This window comes from Sceloporus occidentalis, unplaced genomic scaffold (genome assembly GCF_023333645.1).
Source record: "Sceloporus occidentalis isolate IW3139 unplaced genomic scaffold, rSceOcc1.0.p SCAF_122, whole genome shotgun sequence".
Lineage (NCBI taxonomy): Eukaryota > Metazoa > Chordata > Lepidosauria > Squamata > Phrynosomatidae > Sceloporus > Sceloporus occidentalis.
In genome coordinates, this window is record NW_028317102.1 from 1,334,653 (window position 1) to 1,354,323 (window position 19,671).

Consider the following 19,671-nt stretch of genomic DNA (forward strand, 5'->3'; position numbering starts at 1 on the left):
TGTGAACCCCCGATTTTCGCTTTTGCTAAAAATGATAGGATTGATCCCCTTCAGGGATTGATGTGGCCTCCTAGAACATAAAAACAATGTACTTGGGGTATTATTGTGATCTGGGAATATTGCCGAACATAAACTAGGTATATTCCACTTATTCTGTGGAAGAGATCCTTAGCAAAATTGCAGAAACTTTTTTTTTTTGTTTTACACATGAGCACCAAAACATAGTTTTATGCCAAATTCATATAGTTTCAAAAAAGTTTAATTTCTGTGGGTACATCAAACATGGAAAAGGGGAACCCTGGTTTAACAAATAGAGGAAAGGGTTAAAGCCTCTTGGAATATGAGGTCATCGCTAGGTCGCTGTACTTATAGACCTAAAGGCCGTTCATTAATAGAGGCATGTTTTGTAATGTTTATATTATGTTTTATTATATACATTTATGTGTGTGGTTTAACCGCTAGAGTTGTATTTTCTCGTTGGGGGGGGGTAAGGAGTTAACCCAAAACCCCAAGCAACATATATAGGGTTAGCTAACATTACTGGTGTTTTTTTTTTCTTCTTTTCTTCCCAAAGAGGGACTGCCCCCCAATCAGGGACACTTGGAAGGTATGGATGTCATAACAAGTAACTCTAGTTATGTCTCTTGCCTCTGGACCAATAATGCAGCCAACGACAGGACTGGATCCAGGTTCTTATCAGTAATTTATACGTTTGAAGACTTGCCTGCTCGAGAGACTGTTGGTTAATGCACAGGAGGAGAGATTAAAAGTAGTCTTTACTCCGCCTTCTGTCAGACGCGGTAACTCCGCATTCTGTCAGGGGGGATCCACGCTGCCTCTAAACCACAGATGTGTGGCTACCTTTTAAATTCTTTTCGCCGCAACAAGCCCATGAATTTTAAAATAAGCAGCCTGCTACGCGTGCGTCGGTTTAAATGGGTTTAATTAATAACACGAGACGTATTATTTGAAGTCGGGGAATGAATGATAAAGAAATAATAATGTGTGCTCCTAGATGAGGGCAGCTGGGTTAGTTACAAAAAGCCGACTTTCTATATAAATACATTGAAATGCGCTCTTCAGGCCACTTTGGCCCAAATTAGGGATCGATCTCTCGGTAGCGCCTTCTGGCTTGGGGTCCCATCAGGTCATCAATCCCACTTGAATTGATTGTTCTCAGTGCGACTCAATTTGTCTAAATCGTGGCTTTTCAATAAATAAATTACTCCACACAAGTAACCATTAAGTCGGGTATTTAATTTACATCCTACCTTATATTAAATGTAGGCAGCACACCAAAAGCTGTTATATATTTATAAGCCTTGGACCATGTCCAGAAGGGGGCGACTCCAACTGCCTTAAAAGCCGGGTGGGGGGCAGATCTTGGGTGATCATTGAGGGTCTGCTGCTCTATAGGGTGGTTACAATGGAGATCATAGCCTCAGTAGATTGTCTTAAGTTGTGGAGTACAGGGATATGACATCATAGCCCGCTGCTATGCAGTCAGTATGACAGTGGTGGAGGGTGTGGCTGGGGGCACTAGCCTGGGTCAGGCCTAGGGCAGTGCCCAAGCTAAATATGTCACTTAGAATGGGATATACATACCTTACCCTGCATAGTATAGCCTAAGACCTGACCCCAACCATTTACCCCTGCAGCCTCCTTCTTCTATGCTGAGTGCCAGGAAGAACTGCCAACAAAGCACAGTCCTCCATAGTGTGTGTTGGCTCGTGATAAAGGAGATCACTGATCCCCCCATCTGGACCATGAAGGAGTGGCGCGTCTCCAGCCTGATCCTTCAATCTGGGGCAATTTGCCCCAGTTATGTAGCCGAGGGGCTGCTGCCAACCTGGAATTGCCCTCTTAGGCAACACAGCCATGGGACAACCATTGCGTCAGCAGATTGGCCGGGAACGAGTAGGACGGGAGTCCAGCTGAAGGAACTGTCATGTCCAACTTGGGCGGGTTGGCCAATATGTAAGTCTAGGACATCAGGACATCAGTGACCTCCTATGGGTTTTGTGCCGTAGGTAGAACATGAGAACAGAAGCCGGCACGTTGAGTAACAGTATCCCCGAACCTTTCTGCAAGCACATCTCCACTGATAATTGCCTGCTTGCTCTCTGTACTCGAGCTCAGATACACGATCCTTTACAGAATTTACTTTCAGACCTATATTCTCATTTGACATAATGGACTTGATGTGCACTGAAATAAAATAAGTTTTCATTTAAATACATAATTGAAGCAATTCTAAAGGGCAAATGGTACCAGATGTATCAAAGACTCCTAGAACAACACTTTCAAAGGGATCGGTTATTTGATCCACCAATACCGTTAATGAAATTGAGACTGGTTTCAATCCGACTTGACATAAAATTGGATTTAGCAATTTTAAGACCCACCACAAAGATAGATACGACCCCTTCATTAACTGCAAACAAATCAGCAAAAGCCTAGGAAAATAATAGAATTCAGCTGAACGACATAGGAATAGAGAAAATTAATCTTTACTTTAAAAAAAAATTAAATAATATTTATCAATACAAAATATTACTCAGAATATTAATAAAATAATCAATAAACATAAAAAAATATTCACAGAGCCATTTACTATGTGATATTAATCTTGGGGAGACTTAATGTTTTTTGTTCTATTAAAACTAGATCTAGTTCTGTGATATTTAGAGATTTCCCTAAATTTTTCTAATTTATCAAAACTTCATAAAATCTCATAAATCGGTCTGCAAAAATATATCAGTTTTTATTCATTTACTAATCGTTCCATAGTTGCTACAGTCAAAAAAACCACCATTCATGGATAGTCTGCTGGGAAATGTAGAACTAACTTTTAAATTACAGAAAATCACCTAATCTACCCCAAATAATGTTTATTTTACAAATATTATCATAGGCAGAGAGTAAGGTCAGACTTAGGTCTCGAGGGGGACTTGAATAAGGTGCCCACCTCTCTCTGTCCCTAAATCTTAAAAAACGAAATGTGGTCAGCCTACTGGTCACCCTACTTTTGGAGTGCCTGCTCCCCCAAAGCAAGAAAAATATCCATGTGACGTGTGCCCTCCCTTCCGCAGAAGCCCACATATGGAGCAAAACATATACCCGCATACACTGACTCCACTGGCATGCAGATACATTATAAGGGAATTCCCACCATTTTGTATCACTAGTATCACATTATTATTAATATTATCTTTTATTTACTAAGCGCCAACAAATTCCGCAGCGCTGTACAATTTAATTGGAATATGTAATATACATAATAAATATACTTTAATACATACAGACACATGAGGAGCTGAGATCCCTGCCTGTGAGCGGCAGGAATGGTGGGCTTTTGAGGGCCCCGCTCTTGAGCTTGCAATCTAAAGGAGTAGTATGGGTACTTGAAACAAAAGAAGGGGTGAAAAGAGGGAGTGGTAGCTCTCTAAGTAGCGGTAAATGAGTTACAGTGTTGTGGTTATTAATGTATACAGCTCTGGGGGGGTTATAACTTATTACTGTATACATTGTTGGAGGGTTATTACTGTATACAGCGCTGGGGATTATTACTGTATACAGTGCTGGGGTTAGTACTGTATACAGCTCTGGGGGGTTATAACTTATTACTGTATACATTGTTGGGGGGTTATTACTGTATACATTGTTGGGGGTTATATTACTGTATATAGCGCTGGGATTATTACTGTATACAGTGCTGGGGTTAGTACTGTATACAGCGCTGGGAGGTTATGAATGTACAACTCTAGGGGTTATATTACTGTATACAGCTCTGGACACTATTGAAGTATACAGCGCTGGAGATTATTACTGTACAGCACTGGGGGGTTATTACTGTATGCAGCTCTGGGGATTATTACTGTACAGCGTTGGGGAGTTCAGCTCTGGGGGTTATTACTGTATACAGCGCTGGGGGTTATTACTGTATACAGCACTGAGGATTATTACTCTACAGCGCTGGAGGTTCTGCTCAAGGAAAATGCAGGTTCTGGATCCAGTTTCTTATCAGTAATTTATACGTTTGAAGACCTGTCTGCTCCAGAGGCTGTTGGTTAATGCACAGGAGGAGAGATTAAAAGTAGTCTTTACTCTGCCTTCTGTCAGACGCGGTAACTCCTAATTTTGTCAGGGGGATCCACGCTGCCTCTAAACCACAGTAAGGGTTTGTGAACTGGATCTGTCCTGTATAGCTCACTATAGGTAGCACTTTCCATCAATTTGTCCGCACTGTGGAAAGTGACAGTATCCCTCTGCTTTTCCAGGTATCTGCGTTCCTATGGGAGTTAGCGGAGAAGGGTTTTAATCCCTATGGAACCAACACTTCACCTGACTCTAGATCTGAAGTAGTCCTCAGTTGTCTAGAGCTTTAGAAACATAACTAGGTATTTAAAACATGGATTCCGTGAATATATTACTATTACGCTGGGTTATCTTAAATACTGCAATCTCAAAAACAAACACCAGATGGCAGTGTCTGACTGTGCAAAGCTGGGACATGCGGAATTAAAAAAATGCTTTTAACACCATAGAGTTTTTGACAATAACAGGGCTGCCATATCAGCTCAAAAACTGGATATGCAGGAATTTTACATGCTGCAAGAAGTTCTTTCTCCCAATGTTTTAATCTAAGCCCTGTGCGGCCTCACACCCCTAAGGCCGGCCCTGGTGGGGGCTGCCCGGCCTCCTAGAGTGGCGGACCCGGTCGCAGTTGCTGCTTACTCCGGGAACAAGGTAAGTAGGGTAAGGGAGGGGGGTGCAGTGAGAGGGGTTAGATAGAAAGGGGTAGATAGAGGGGATAGATAGTGAGAGGGGGTACATATTGAGAAATGGGGAAGGGGGTACATAGTGATAAGGGGGAACATAGTTAGAAGGGGCAGATAAGAAGGGGATGGGGAGAGGGGGTAGTGTGAATGTGTACAAGAATGAATGAATAAATGTGTGGATGAATTGTGTGAATGCGTATGAGAATTAATTAATTCATGTGTGGATAAATTGCTTGAATGATTTCTGAGACTGCATTAATGAGTATGTGTTAATGATTTGTGTGAATGAGTGAGTAAGTGTTTGTGTCTATCATGAATGTTTAAGTGATTTGGGGAAATGCAAAGATGGTACATGAAGGGTGGGCTTTAAAAATAAATAAATAAATAAAAATGGGCTGCTCAGTCTTAAATGCCCGGGCCTATTTTTTGTCCCAGTCCGGGCCTGGAGGTGGGAGATAAATAAAAAATCCTTCGGACACTCAGCACAGGACGTTAAGATGACAGCTTTGTAAGTAGTACATTTGGTTGTTTAATAGGAGACCAAACTCTCGGTACACCGTACTGTCCCTTTAAGGAAGGAGAGGTGGTTCGGTCCATCTGTTGAACAGCTGTTTGTGTTTATTCTCACCAACTCATTTTGCAGAATGGTGCTTTTTTTTTTTGCCTCTCAAGCTCACAATGTTTCCCCCGCCATTCCTTCAATGCACTTATTAAGTGCACCAAATGACCATGTAATCATTTTGAAGTGGGAAAGGACACTTAAATGATTGGTAATTAAATAACCAATTAATTCTTGCAGTATATGTCCTGGGATGCGTAAAACGGATGAACATATGGATGGTTTCAGCTGCAACGATGCATTCTTTCAGGACACAAATCTTGCCTTACACTGGGGGTGTAACAAAATATGTAATAATATCTCATATACCAAATTAATACCCTATCTATCTATATATCTATCTATCTATCTAATCTATCTATCTCTGGCTTGTGAAGCAATAAAAATATCGGAAATCATATGGGGGAAGTAATTTCCCTGCGCCCTTTGCACTTCCTTTACGCTGGCTTAGCAGGAAGCTGCACAACAGGAAGTGAGAAATGAAATCACTTTTTATTCCCGCTGAAAAACAGCCTACACAATTTCAAATGTCTTACAATTTTATCAAGATATAGACTTTTTTTTTTTTACATATATTTTCTTTGAACCAAGTTCTTCCAGTGTTTTTTTTTTCTGGAATGAGAGCACACATGATCTTTTTTTTTATTTATTAATTCCCTTTTTTTTAATATTATTGTACAGCTGCGTGTTATTGGGTATGTATGGGGGAGTTCTGTTTATTTTATTGCCCCAGCCTCGAATGAAGCGTTTCTTTGAGTTTAGACTTTAATGGGGATGTCAGTTTACACTCGAACTCAGTAGGAACTTGGCTCCAAACTCAGTAGCGCTGAGATCTTTCAGAAGTTCAGATGATCTCCTCGACTGCATTCTGGGGGAAAAGCACACGCAAAACCCAATTATTCCAAATCCACAAAAATTTCTGGTGGTTTTGTGAATTATTTCCCTGGTTTTGCAATTTTAACAAATATGTCCACTTTTACCTGTTTCTTGGGTTTAGGACTCTTTCCTTCCTTTATTATATTTATAAGCATCCCTTTTTCGGATTGGTTAATCCATCACTATATTTTTCATTTTTACTAATATACAATAGGCGCTGTCTCATTAACCATTTAAAAGACAAACAGAATCTATGTAATGAATGCAGTTGTGAATGCTCTTTAACCCTTTGATAGCCAGGCCGGTGTGCAAGACCATTCCCTTGCTCCTGTAGGGTTAATCGTGTCTTTATCCTCGGTACATTGCGGGTTCTTCGGCATTGAAAAGGTTCTTATTAGGACTCCCTTGATGGTTCGCCAGTTTCATCAAGCAGTGCATGCTTAATTAATAAGGATACAGTCTCATTAGACAGAACCATCCTTGTTAGCTCTCCAGCGCACTTTGGAAGGGGTCCAAGAAGTCTTCTTCTGGATGCACATTTTGGCAACTCTGGATTTCAAAAACAATGTGTCTGTGTTTCACCTTTTAAAAAAGTATGAAAACCCTGATTAAAGACCAGGAAAATTCAGCCACAGACCTGCCTGTTCACTGTTTACGCGTTCTTCAGAAAATCAGTGCCTTCTAAGGACAATTCGCTTTCTTCAGTCAATCTTAGTAGATAAGACACAGACCTAGACAGATTCGCAGATTATTTTTCTCTCTCCCTTTTTTCCCCCTCTTTTTTCTCTCCTTTTCTCTCTCTATTTTTGTTCTCTCTCTCCCCTCCTAAATATAGTCTCATAAACCAAATTCATATTTCATTAAGTGGTGAAAAATATACTAAAATAAAGTTCCATTATTAATTCCATTATTTTGTATTGTATGCAGGTAAATGTAACAGATCTAATTCTTTCATCTGAATCACGTACACAGTGACTTAATCACTTAATCAAATAACACAGGAACTTTTTAAGAAGTGGTTTTAGTTTCTGTGGCACCAATCAATCAGTGATTTATTTTCCGTCACATGACAATTAAGTGTTTCTGGCAAATATTATAAAGGAGACAACCTTTTACATGGAATTATTACTTTATTACTTCTTGGAAAGGTTTGGACATCGAGGCGTACTTGGAAGGCTGTTTCTAATGCTGCGTTTAGTTCGTTTTATGAACCTACGCATGGTGGTTCCTTGTCGGTGGCGTAAGCCTAGGCTCGGACTGGGGATGACGAGGTCGCCCTGCACTTTTAGGCCAACGGCTGGAAACATAAATCCGCACATTACATTTTCATAATCTCACGGTGTGTGGCCAGGCAAATCCAGCCAGTGGTGAGTATGGAATGCCCTTGGCCAGTGGTCCGTGTGTCAGATGGCCAGTCCTGGCCTGCATAAGCCATATCCATAGGCCGTAGGGGCCATAGGGCACTGGCCTTGTATCACTTTGAATAGGGATCACAAAAAAAGAAGTGAGGATTACATCTGGTGATGCGCTCTGGTTTATTTAATCTGTGATAAACCATATCCATATCCAGGGTTTGCATGAGCGCTGTGAATGCGCATGACCTTTGTTCCTAACGGAACCCAACAGCCTTTTTTCTATCCACGCCATCAGCGCAGACATCTGTCACACAGCCCAGCAACACCTGCTATTCATGTATTAGGTCTCTGGGGTATTTGGCAGAGGCTCAGGGGTATAATGCAGACCCCCTACAGCCCCTGCTATTCTTGGTGCAGAACCCAACCCTTTCATGCCAGCCCTAATATGACATAATGACGTACCTCACAATTTCTAGGAGCTTGAGAGGTAGATTGTCAGCAGATGCACACAATTCTGCACATGCACAGTATAGATCCTCCAATGTCACAGACCCAAGACAATGAAATGGGGATTGCGGTCTTGAATCCCACCGTCCCGCCGAGCTCTACCTCTGTCCTAAAAGGCTGGACGGAGGTAGAAAACGGCAGGACAGCGAGATAGAGTGGCTAAATCAGGGCTGTCTCGAGCAAAGATGGGAGGCATCGCCGACCTTTGTAATATTTTATTATATACAAGGTGTTAGTTTACGTACCACTGGATCAGCATTTAGTTAGTCAATAGCAGACGTGCTCATAAATGGGAACTAATTTCACACTTTCAATAACATATTTAAACCCAAAACATACATGGTTAGGGGCCCCTCAACACTCTTCTTATACCACTGTAGTCTACTTTACGTTCTGTGTGCCGGGAACTATTGAGTCATTATTTATTATTATTATTATTATTATCTTTTATTCATATAACGCCAACAATTTGCACAATTGCTTGCTCTGCTCTAGTGGAAAAAGACATTCTCCGTACTTTGGTATATGAGCGTTCCGATGCATGCGCGGATATGGAAGACAATAAACAAAGAGCGTGGATGTGGCATTGGTAGAGAGACATGAGCAAGATTTTTACGATTACCGACTACGTAACATATATATTTAATGACTTGTTTTCTAATGATGTAAAAAAATCGTGCGGGGGTTTTTGTTTGTAATCTATTTTCTTTTCCCTTCCCGGTTTCTTTTATGTTTATTTGAATTAAACTCTCTTTTTTTTTTTTTGTTATCAGGTCTTCATCCTCCTTCAGTCTCTAACCCCGTATTACATAATGCCCCCTGGGGACCAAGGGGGCAGATATGATTCATAGCACAGGATCCCCACCGTTTATCCTACATAAGAAGTGTGTTGCCTGAATTGTCAGAATAATGCTATCTCTTCCTCGCCTGAAATAATAACGTCTTGTAGAAATTCTAGATGTTTTGACACTCTTGGAGATACGAGCCCACTTGCCTTTATTCCGTACGCATTATTAACAGCTTGACAGCGGGCTAAATATACAATGTTGGCATAAATATCAAAGAGATAGATTTTTAGTAAATATATACAAATAATATGATTTTTGGCAATCGAAAGGTCGGTGATTAAGAGCCTTATCTCCCCCCTGCTTCCTAAAGATACTTTCCAGGTCTACAAGTTGATAAGAAACTTTGCTCAAGCGGGTAGACCTTATTAGTCTTGGAGTGAGAATGAATGCCCCCCCCCCCCCCCGAATAGCAACTAAACCAGATGTGGTCGCGACCTTCTAACCATTACAAGCCCAAAGAGAAAATATTTTTACTGGTTTGGTTGATTATGCTTTGGATCCAGGCAGATACAGTTATCAACGTATTGAGTAAAATACTGAAAAAGAGGAACGACTGTTTGAAACAGTATCAAAATATAGTGAAGTCTGGAAAGTTCACAATGTTACAAAAATATTTATCGCAGCCTTTAGTGAACATCGCTTTTTTTTTACTGGTTCAGGACGGTGATTGATGGATGGTGTAACCTGAAGAAGGGGGGCAATTGCTTGGATTTTCAGTCGCAGGCAGTTTTTTGTTGCATGCAATTCTATACTTTGCCACAAGGGGCACTTTAGGCTAATTGGCAGCAAGATCTTTATACAGATTTTCCAACTCGGCTGGATCTTTTCTGTGCTCCATCTATGGACTTTCAAAATTTGGGCACTTATGGGTGGTAAATCATTGCTAATGTGGGGGTTAATTAAAAACATGCCATCCAGACATTGAGAATAAGCATAGGGGGCTTTTCCATCAATGGTCCTAGGAACCACATGGCAGGACCATGGCGTATCCTAATCTAAGGACCCTGTGTGGCTTTTTGCGGCATCATTACGATGTATGGGTTAAGAGGGTATTTCTGCTATCTCCAGCTGAATTAATGCCCTGTGCCATTGGTACAAGAAGGCGTGATTAAGGAATTCTGCACCCTTTTATGTTCATCAAGGCCTGATTGAACATTGAGCCTTTACATCGGGAAATATGGGAAGACTAGATGGGCCAAATGGGTTTTTATGGGCCATATTTTCTCTTTCTGTTACATACAGCTTATATTTTGGGGGTCAAGTCACGGAGTTGTCATTTTTCAATGGTATACTATAGATTCATCAGCTAGAAAAAGTAAGCTCAATTGAACAACAAGGGCATTTCGCACCCATGAATGTCCTTGTTGTTCAATTGAGCTTACTTTTTCTAGCTGATGACTCTATGGTATACCATTGAATGTAATAAATACCTACACATGTATGCTAATATACTGTAGATGTATGGTGCGAAAGACATCGATTAAAAGATGTTTGTCATAATTATTCATTAATTTATGTAGTTCCAGCATATTCTGCGGTACAGGACACCATGAAAATCCTGATTTCCTGAAAATATAAATACTGAGTGCAGTTTTATCTGACAACAGTTAAAACATTCTCTTTTTGAGTTACACCTTGGGGTATTTCCTGTATAGAATTAAATACATCATGTGTCTCTAATACAAAAGTACTTACATCATAGTGAGTGGGGTAATCAGCGGGTATTACTGCATTGTAATTATTCTACATTATTAATATTAGTTCATGTTTTGTGGTCTTTGATGTTTTATATGTAAAGTATTCTGTGAACCAGTGAGGGCCTGTCCTGTATCTACTGAGATCGGCTAAAGAATGTAAGCTAATTGTCCTTAAATGGCATTGATTTTTCTTGGAATGTACAAACTGCAAACATTAAAACTCCTGTTAGGTCTGCGAGCTCCAAGTTTTTAATCATTGTGATAATATATATATACAAAAATGTTATAATATCGTTATTTTCCATTTTTGCCGAGGGTTATGGAAATGCATTTTATTTTTACATGCAGTAATTGTTTGGAAAGCTGCTATATAAATATAAAATAATAATTTATTTATTAATGCAAACTGGAGCATATATATATCCCAAGTGTCCCTATTTCTTCTCCCGATACCTCCTCTCTTGGAAGCATCAGAATGTTTGCTGGGTATGTGGGGATCACTGGGTTCCACAGCCCTAAAACCCCACAAAATGTGTATAGAAACAGCAGAAAATGTGTATAAAATGAAATTACTAATAAACCACATTATTCCTCTTTTGATAATAATTTACTTGGTTATGTACACTATGTGGACAAAAGTGTTGGGACACCTGATCAGTACACCAAAAGGGACTTTGATGACATTGCTAGGTCCATAGAGATATGGTTGCATGAGTTTGGTGTGGAAGAGCTTGACCGGCCGCACAGAGCTCTGACCTCAACCCCACCGAACACCTTTGGGATGAACTGGAACGGAGATTGTGAGCCGGGCGTCTCGTCCAACATCAGTGTCTGACCTCACAGACGCTCCACTGGATGAACGGGCAAAAATTCCCACAGAAACTCCCCAAAATCTTGTGGAAACCCTCCCAGAAGAGTGGAAGCCGTTATAGCTGCAAAGTGGGGACCAACTACATATTAATGTCTATGTATTTAGAATGTGACGTCATCAAAGTCACTGTTGGTATAATGGTCAGGTGTCCCAATACTTTTGTCCATATTGTGTATTTATGTATGTGTGTGTATATGTGTGTATATGTGTATACACGCACACACGCACCAGCAATACCAACATGATTTTACTCTTCACTTTATAAAATAAGTGAAATTTCAAATTTTCCATGTAATTTATTTCACTTTGGGGCATTATTTGCTGTTGCAACACTGAAAGAACAGTTAATAGAAAAAGGATGTACTTTTGGCAGTAATATATATAAATAAAACATATTTTATATCTACCCAGAGCACAAATATACTCCATATCTTCACACTGAGTAACTGAGCAATAATCAAGAACAGAGACAAAGGTTTTAACCCTTTAAAACACAGCTAGCGATAGTACAGTGTGTTCCTGCGAAGAGACGGTGAATTTAACTTCGTCGTGAATGAAAAACACACGTAGGTGGGCTTTATAAAAAAAACGAAACATTAAAAAAAAAAAAAGCCACGTAATAAAATGAAGATATTCACTGGCATATAAAAACTATTTCCGAGGCTGGAAATTTTGGCTACTTGTATTCAGGTCAGGCTACGATGTCAACATTGAAACATCTTTCAATTTCTGCCAAGACCATGCTACTTAGAGTAATGAAAAAGTATTATGATGGAGAGACTCTGATTATCCTCTTATTATGTAAGTTAAATGTCATTATTTATACATACGTAAGCAGCAGAACAAAGAGGATCCGACTGCTTCGATTCTACAAACGGACATTCCATTCTTTGGAGGTATTGAAACATATCAACAAAATGACGAAAGTTGGACAAAATGCACACTTAAACAAAAAGTAGATTTCCAGATGGCGTAAGCAAAACTTTACTTGTAAAGTATTCTAGATGTTTACGTTTATGAACTGTGGTTGCTTTTTGTCAACTATGGCGACGGGTCAATGGGCAGTTGGGTTGAACTGATTAGAGATGGATACTATCAGGAGAACTGGGTGTGTTGATTGCCCTGGTTTTGCTTCTTCCATCTGGGCAGATGTTGCATTAATAGAGGGCTGGCAATGGGTTCTGATGCTGTGCCAAGTATAAGTCATCGTGCCTTCCTGCTTTTTTACCCGCATCTTGCATTGGGATATTGCCAAGTATTTTTCCAGTGTACTTGATTGTGCAGATGATCCTAGGTCATAGAGGCTGAAGTTACTGCCTGGACCTTTCACATAAAATATTATCATCCAACATGAAAACTTGTTTAGAGCATATACAGTGTATCAGGACTTCCTGATATATTGTTACTTAATACATTGTTAAGGTGGCTACATGGGGTGGGAGAGACCAGATGCAGCCATGTTTCCCATTAGATCCAATCTGTTTTCCATATGGTTTTATTAAGCAGGTCCTCGTGGTGACTATTTTACATGATGTAGGAAAGGAATGGATGGAGCAGTGATACCCATTTGTTGTCTTCTCTAGATGGTGGGTTTCTGGTCATGGAAGAGGCTTTAGGAAGGGAAGAATATAAAGATGCACGTTTGTAAATACCGTGTTTCCCCGAAAGTAAGACAGCGTCTTACTTTCTTTTTATCCCTAAAAGCCCCACTATGTCTTACTTTCGGGGTATGTCTTATATTGGGAAAATTTTTTCGAATTTAATGCTTTCCTACCTTTCCTTTCTTCTTTCAGCTTCTTTTCCTCCTCTTCGCCAGTTCTTGTCTCCTTCCGGGTCAGAGGGCACGGACAGCGGTGGGCGCTGCTTCAGTGTTGTGCGCCGGGATCTGACAAGAAACCCCGGCGCACAACAGCTGTTGCCGCGCAGATCACAAGGGAGCGGTATCGGAGGTCATTAACAGACCTCCGGCTCCCTTGAGTGATTTTAAGCCGGGTTGAACCCGGCTTAAAATCACTCAAGGGAGCCGGAGGTCTGTTAAAGACCTCCGATACCGCTCCCTTGCGAGCCTGCTCCTCCAGCGGCGGACATTACTGTTGGCACCCCCTGGAGTGTGGCGCCCTGTGCGGTCGCACACCCCAAAGGTCGGCCCTGCTCTAAGGGGCCGGCCTTAGGGGTCTGCGGCCGCACAGGGTTTAAATAAAAACATCGGGGTTTTTTTTCAACTTTATTTAACATCCTCCATGTTAAATAAAGTTAAAAAAACTTTATTTAACATCCTCCATGTTAAATAAAGTTTTTTTTAACTTTATTTAACATGGAGGATGTTAAATAAAGTTAAAAAAAAAACCCCGATGTTTTAATTTAAATCCTGTGCGGCCGCAGACACGTAAGGCCGGCCTTGGTGGGGACTTCCCGGCCCCTTAGAGTGGCGGACCCGGTCGCAGGTGCGGCGGGCCTAAGGGGCAGGCGCCCCTTATGCCCTGCGTTAATGCGGCCGTAGGCCGTAGGCAAATCCCCCGTGTTTCCCCGAAAGTAAGACATATGTCTTACTTTCGGGGTACGGCTTATATTAGCTGACCCCTCTGAAACTCCCGATACGTCTTACTATCGGGGGTGTCTTACTATCGGGGAAACACGGTAATTATATGGAAACATTATCCCTGCTGCTGGGGTCCTCCCAAATTCTTCCCAGAAATATTTTTTTCATAATGTAAAATGTCCCCCCCATTCATAATTTTTCTCATGTGATACAAAACTTTCTGTGTTTTATGTAATTGGACCTGTAAAGGAAAAAATTGCAAACTCTGTTGAACATGGTAGGCACTGCAATTCATGTCTATATAAAATAATAATAATAATAATAATATTAATTTTTTTTTTAAATGCAAAGATAGTGTAACCTCTTTTTGTCTGGTTGTGCCCCACTTACAAACCCCTTGCACAGTTACCACCGTAGGGATCCTGAGTATTGGCATAGATTCGAGAGATTGGGGTTACTTGCCTGCTGCCACCACCAGAAAGCCAGGATATAGGGAATATTTCCCAACCATGACCTTTACAATATAAATTATGGTCAAATGAAAGAAGAAAAGGGTCAGAATATCAACATGTAATATATAAATATATATATCCTAATCACAACACAGGCCACATATCCTAACTACTGTGTGCCTCTCATGTCTAATTAATGTTAGCATGGGTTGTTGCCACAGCTGAAGCTCATTGCAGCAAGTAGTGCAAGAAGTAATTTTTTTATGGATTGCAACGTATCATTTTTTAGACTTTACCATATATTTGCGTTTAGACAGGGCGACGAATTACAAACCATACACTTTCCTCCACCCTTAACGTCGGGTCATTGTATCATTAGCTCTGCCTGGTACTTTAAATGCTACGGATCAGACACCGAATACAAGTGATGATGCCGGCTTATCAGTGAATGCATGCAGGAGGCGTTAAGCGTTTCTTCAAGTTATCTCTGACTTCTGAAGGCTTGACAGGGGTTGTATAATATGTCACGTTAATACACGGGGTGACGGGAGGCAGGATTGCGTAGAACTGCCCCCCCCCCCCGTCATTCTCCAGCAGGTATTTGTGATACATACTTTGTTTTAGTTTTTTTGGGTCCTGGATGAATGTAGCATATCCGTAGCGGTTGATCTTCATGGTTTTTCTATAGAAAATGAAATTTAGCTAATTCTACACGGTAGTGAAGAGATTTGCCACAAAAAAAATTGAAACAAAAAAATATGCAATGTATCAAAGAAGTAGGTAGGTGACATGAGCTGAAACTGTAGAAAGTAGAAGACATGCACAGTAATCCATATTAATGGGATAGACCAAATATAGAGCTCCAGATTATTATTGGAACAAGAACACACAGATTTTTTTTGGAATTAATGAGCAAAAAAGCAATTGTTTAGTTAAGAAACGGCATTTTTTAATCAGTCATTTAACTCTTTACCTTCTGCCTTTGAGCGTCACTACCTGTAGCTTTTAGATGGTGGCTGGTGGCGAGTACCCAACATGGCAGGAGATGTGTTTAGCAAAACACATCTGTATTCATTTTATAATAACAGTTCTTTTTTTTTCCTGTAGAGAAATCCAGTAGATCTGGTTATAAGTCCTCCATTCTCCTGCCTTGAAGGATATCAGTAACTCTACACATTGATCTTAAAATTCAATAACTTCTGATGTATTACTAACCCAACAAGATTAGTATTTGGTGAATTCGCCATTCACCAAGCAATTCCGACTTTCCAGATGTGACAATTTAGTTCTGGAGCTGATTTCAGCAGAAACACACAGGATAACTTTACCAGCAAGTTTCACTAAGTTTATCTAAATCGGGAATGTTAAAACACTTAACGTTCAGCTCGCCTGGATATAAGGCTGAGTTTTGTCATAAAGTTGGGTTTTTTATATCACAGTGATGATGTTTTTTATCTTGGGGCCATATTATATATATATATATATATATATATATATAGATATATATAGATATATTATATATATGTATATAATATATATATATATATATTATATATATAATATATATATATTATATATATATATATATTATATATATAATAATGAGGTTTCACTATATATATATATATATATATATATCTAAATATATATATATATATTAAAACCTCATTATTATGTTCCAGGGGTATGTGAATTTCATCCAAATATATATCGCATATCCATCTGACACACAAAGGGTTACAAAAAACATGATGATCCCTTAGCGATTCCTCTTTGCCCTTATCAGGGTTGCCCGTTATGACAGCTTCAGTGTTACTATAACACTTGGTACAGATGCCTGCAACGCATAAGGCATATCAGAGTTTACTAATAATACTGACAGTGTACCGTGCTTATCTGAAGCACTTTACAGTTACATATTTTCCTTATCGCGCGGTAACAATGGTTTCGGATTGTTGGTGTGACGGGGCACGGTTTGAACTCGTGAACCTGAATCTGTGTTCTACACGGCCGCGCTGCTCAACACATATAAATATTTGTATTAATTCACATCGAGAGAAGGAAATACTGATAGCGTTGTCAGGAGTGGACGCCTATGACTTCTACACGCTGCGTGTCAAAATATGGACAATTCATACATAAAGACGAAGACCAAACATAAATCACTTACTTTTAGGAGAAGCTGCGGCTCCAGAGCTGCAGAAAAGTGCCTCCTCCGTGATGCAACTCTTCATCACACTGATTGGCTACTTGAAGCAGCCATCAGTGGATGGGGGTGTCTTTTAACCCTATGGATTTATATATAAATATTGTTTACTTTCTACCTTCATAGGATTAGGGCAGTTTACTGTTGTAAATCCTCTTGTAAATTACAACTATATTGTGTTTTTTACCTCTTATGGTTTTTTTTATTGATGTATGACACACCTACATTTTTAGACCTGCTTTTTGATCATCTAGAAAAAAAAATGACTAAAATATATAATTTGAACATATGTTATTTTTTTAAAGTCCCCGTTGAATCGTTTACCTGCAGATATTTCCATCATCTTTAATTCCAGCATTTTTTAAGCAGTCGTCTAGTTTCCATGCTTCAGGGTTTGATTTAGGCCATTGAGTAGCAAACCAAGCATTTAACTCCATTAAAACCATTTGAGGTTAAGACGGGTCATTGAATTGAGTCCATGGTCTCTCAACCAAAGCGGTGGAGAAATGTTTGGGTAGCTTTTGAGCAGCGTGGCTTAGACCCACATAATGTGGTAGCTAAAGCATAGATTGCACGGTTCCTTAATGTTGTGCTGTTTTAAGCCAGTTTGAGGGAAGGTTAACTCAATGTCCCATTCCCCAAGCCTCCCCTGGTATAAGTCCTTTAACAGTAGGTGCTCAAGTAGACATACCTTGGTTCCTAATGTCTGAGATACTGATTGGGATTAGTAAATTTGGTCATTTTTAGAAGTTTATGGAACTTCTGATTATGGTAACATCAGGCCCAGGGATCAGTTTACAAACTAAAACTTTTAATTTGATTAATTTAAATTTTTGTTTGGTTTATTGTTACTGGGCCAAGGAGTAATATAAAGAGGGTCTGATGTGACACTGCATTAGAAGAATTACCAATAAAAACGTATTGTTTGGCCTACATTCTGAGAAACTCTGTACGTAAAAGTTAGTGGAAACAGCTGGATTCCACCCATTGACATAGTGTGGCGCGTATCATGACATCACAAAGGTCATATAATATATAGGGTGCCATATACAAGGACAAAAAGATGTTTGTCCCATTACTTTTCCTATCTACATTACGGCCATTTTCTACCATCATGTAATGTGGGCGGGGCGTGATGCTACAACAGGCCCCTCCCACAGATGACATCGTTCTCCATAATGCAAAATTTGGTGAAAATGCCAAGTGACATGACCAAAAAAAAAAAAATGTGATGGGCAAACGTTTTAAATAATGTCCTTGATAATTTTACAAAATCGCTTGTTTTTTTTTAAGGCAGAAAGCTTTGAATTATAGTTATTACCCCAGGGTGAATTGTTAATACTTTTAATGCAGTGAGGGAGACAAGACCCAGTGCTATTCTGACAAGATGCCATTATGTTCCCGAAAAAAACCCCCATGGATTTTAAACTAATCTGGCATTATAAGAAAGGGGAAAAAAAAAATAGGAAAATAAGCCCCTAATTGCTGCTCGGAGAGGGTTGTAGTTTTTACGATGCCTGAATCGTGAATAACTTTATGAGTCGGTAGAGATATTACTGTTCTTACAGCTACTTCTTCATTCTTTTCCTGTTAATACTGATGTATTGTGAGTAGGGAGGAAGGAGTGACATCCTATCATTCATGACATGAGTATTTCCATGTGTCTTCTCCAAGGAAGGTCTCTGCTCAACACCGCACAGCAGACCTCCTGTCTCGCCATGTGTGCTGACAGGTAACCTCTAGAACTCTTATCATACCCATGTAAATAGAAAAAAAATATTTTACAATCTAATTCATTACCTTGCTTCATTCCAAACCATTTTTATCCAAGGAATGAAAAAGAAATACTTTAACATATATGAGATATATATACCTATTTAGTGTCCGGCTTTTCTACTTATTTTATTATTCATTGATATCTCGATAGACTAAAGCATCATTTGGTTACATGAAGATGTCTTACGAATTGTACCCAGAAAGGTGGCACTGCTGGGTAACATGAGATTTTGTTTTAAAACGAAAAGGACAAAAGAAATCGTAAACTGCCACAAGAAATTCATTGTTTGCTGGGAATCCAAGGGTTCAATCAGCATCAGTGTCACAACTAATTACAGAAAGCTAAGTGTGCCCAATTAGAAAATATTATGGTAATAGAATTAAGCGGCGTGGATGCTGATGCGGTGTGACATGCGCTGCTCTGGATCTGACCTTTTGTGACATCCTTTGAGTGAAAATGCGTAATATAAGCATTTCGTCTTGTTAATATTAAATGTAATCACTTTTTCTAAGCCAGGGATGCTGACTTGCCGCTATTTCACCGACAGGCCAATAAAAGATGGCCAGAGGTTCTGTAATTATGCCCACAGAGGCAGCCTGCAACCAAAGTACCAGGTAACCTTTCCCACCATGAGCCATTGCAGGCTTCATCAGTAAAGTACAACCTGAATCCTTCTTGGTACATGTGAGGGAGTCAACGTATGGACTCACCTTTACACCTAGGATGGACCCCAAGAGGTTCCCCCAAATGGTGAATAAGATCGGAGTGATGTATCAATTGAGATTTTTTCTGTTAAAAGGTGAAAAAAGTGAGCTAAAATGCTTCCAAACAGGGATGTGATGTAGAGCAGGATATTAAACAGCTGCCCATTCGTACAACTTTATGAAGGAATCAGTTAAATGATATTTGTTAAGATCTTGTGGCATGAGTTCATATAGGGTGACCATGTGTCCTGGATAACAAAGACCTTAAGATCTTGGGATTCTGTTCCATGTCTCAAGGAGCCAACACTGAGCATCCCCTAAAAAGTATAAGTAACACAGGTTACTCAATATGCAACATAACTGTAAGGGCCATGTGTGTGTACATGTATGTGAAGGGAGTATGTGCCTTAATGGGTGAGAGAGCAGCCTTAGAAAGAAT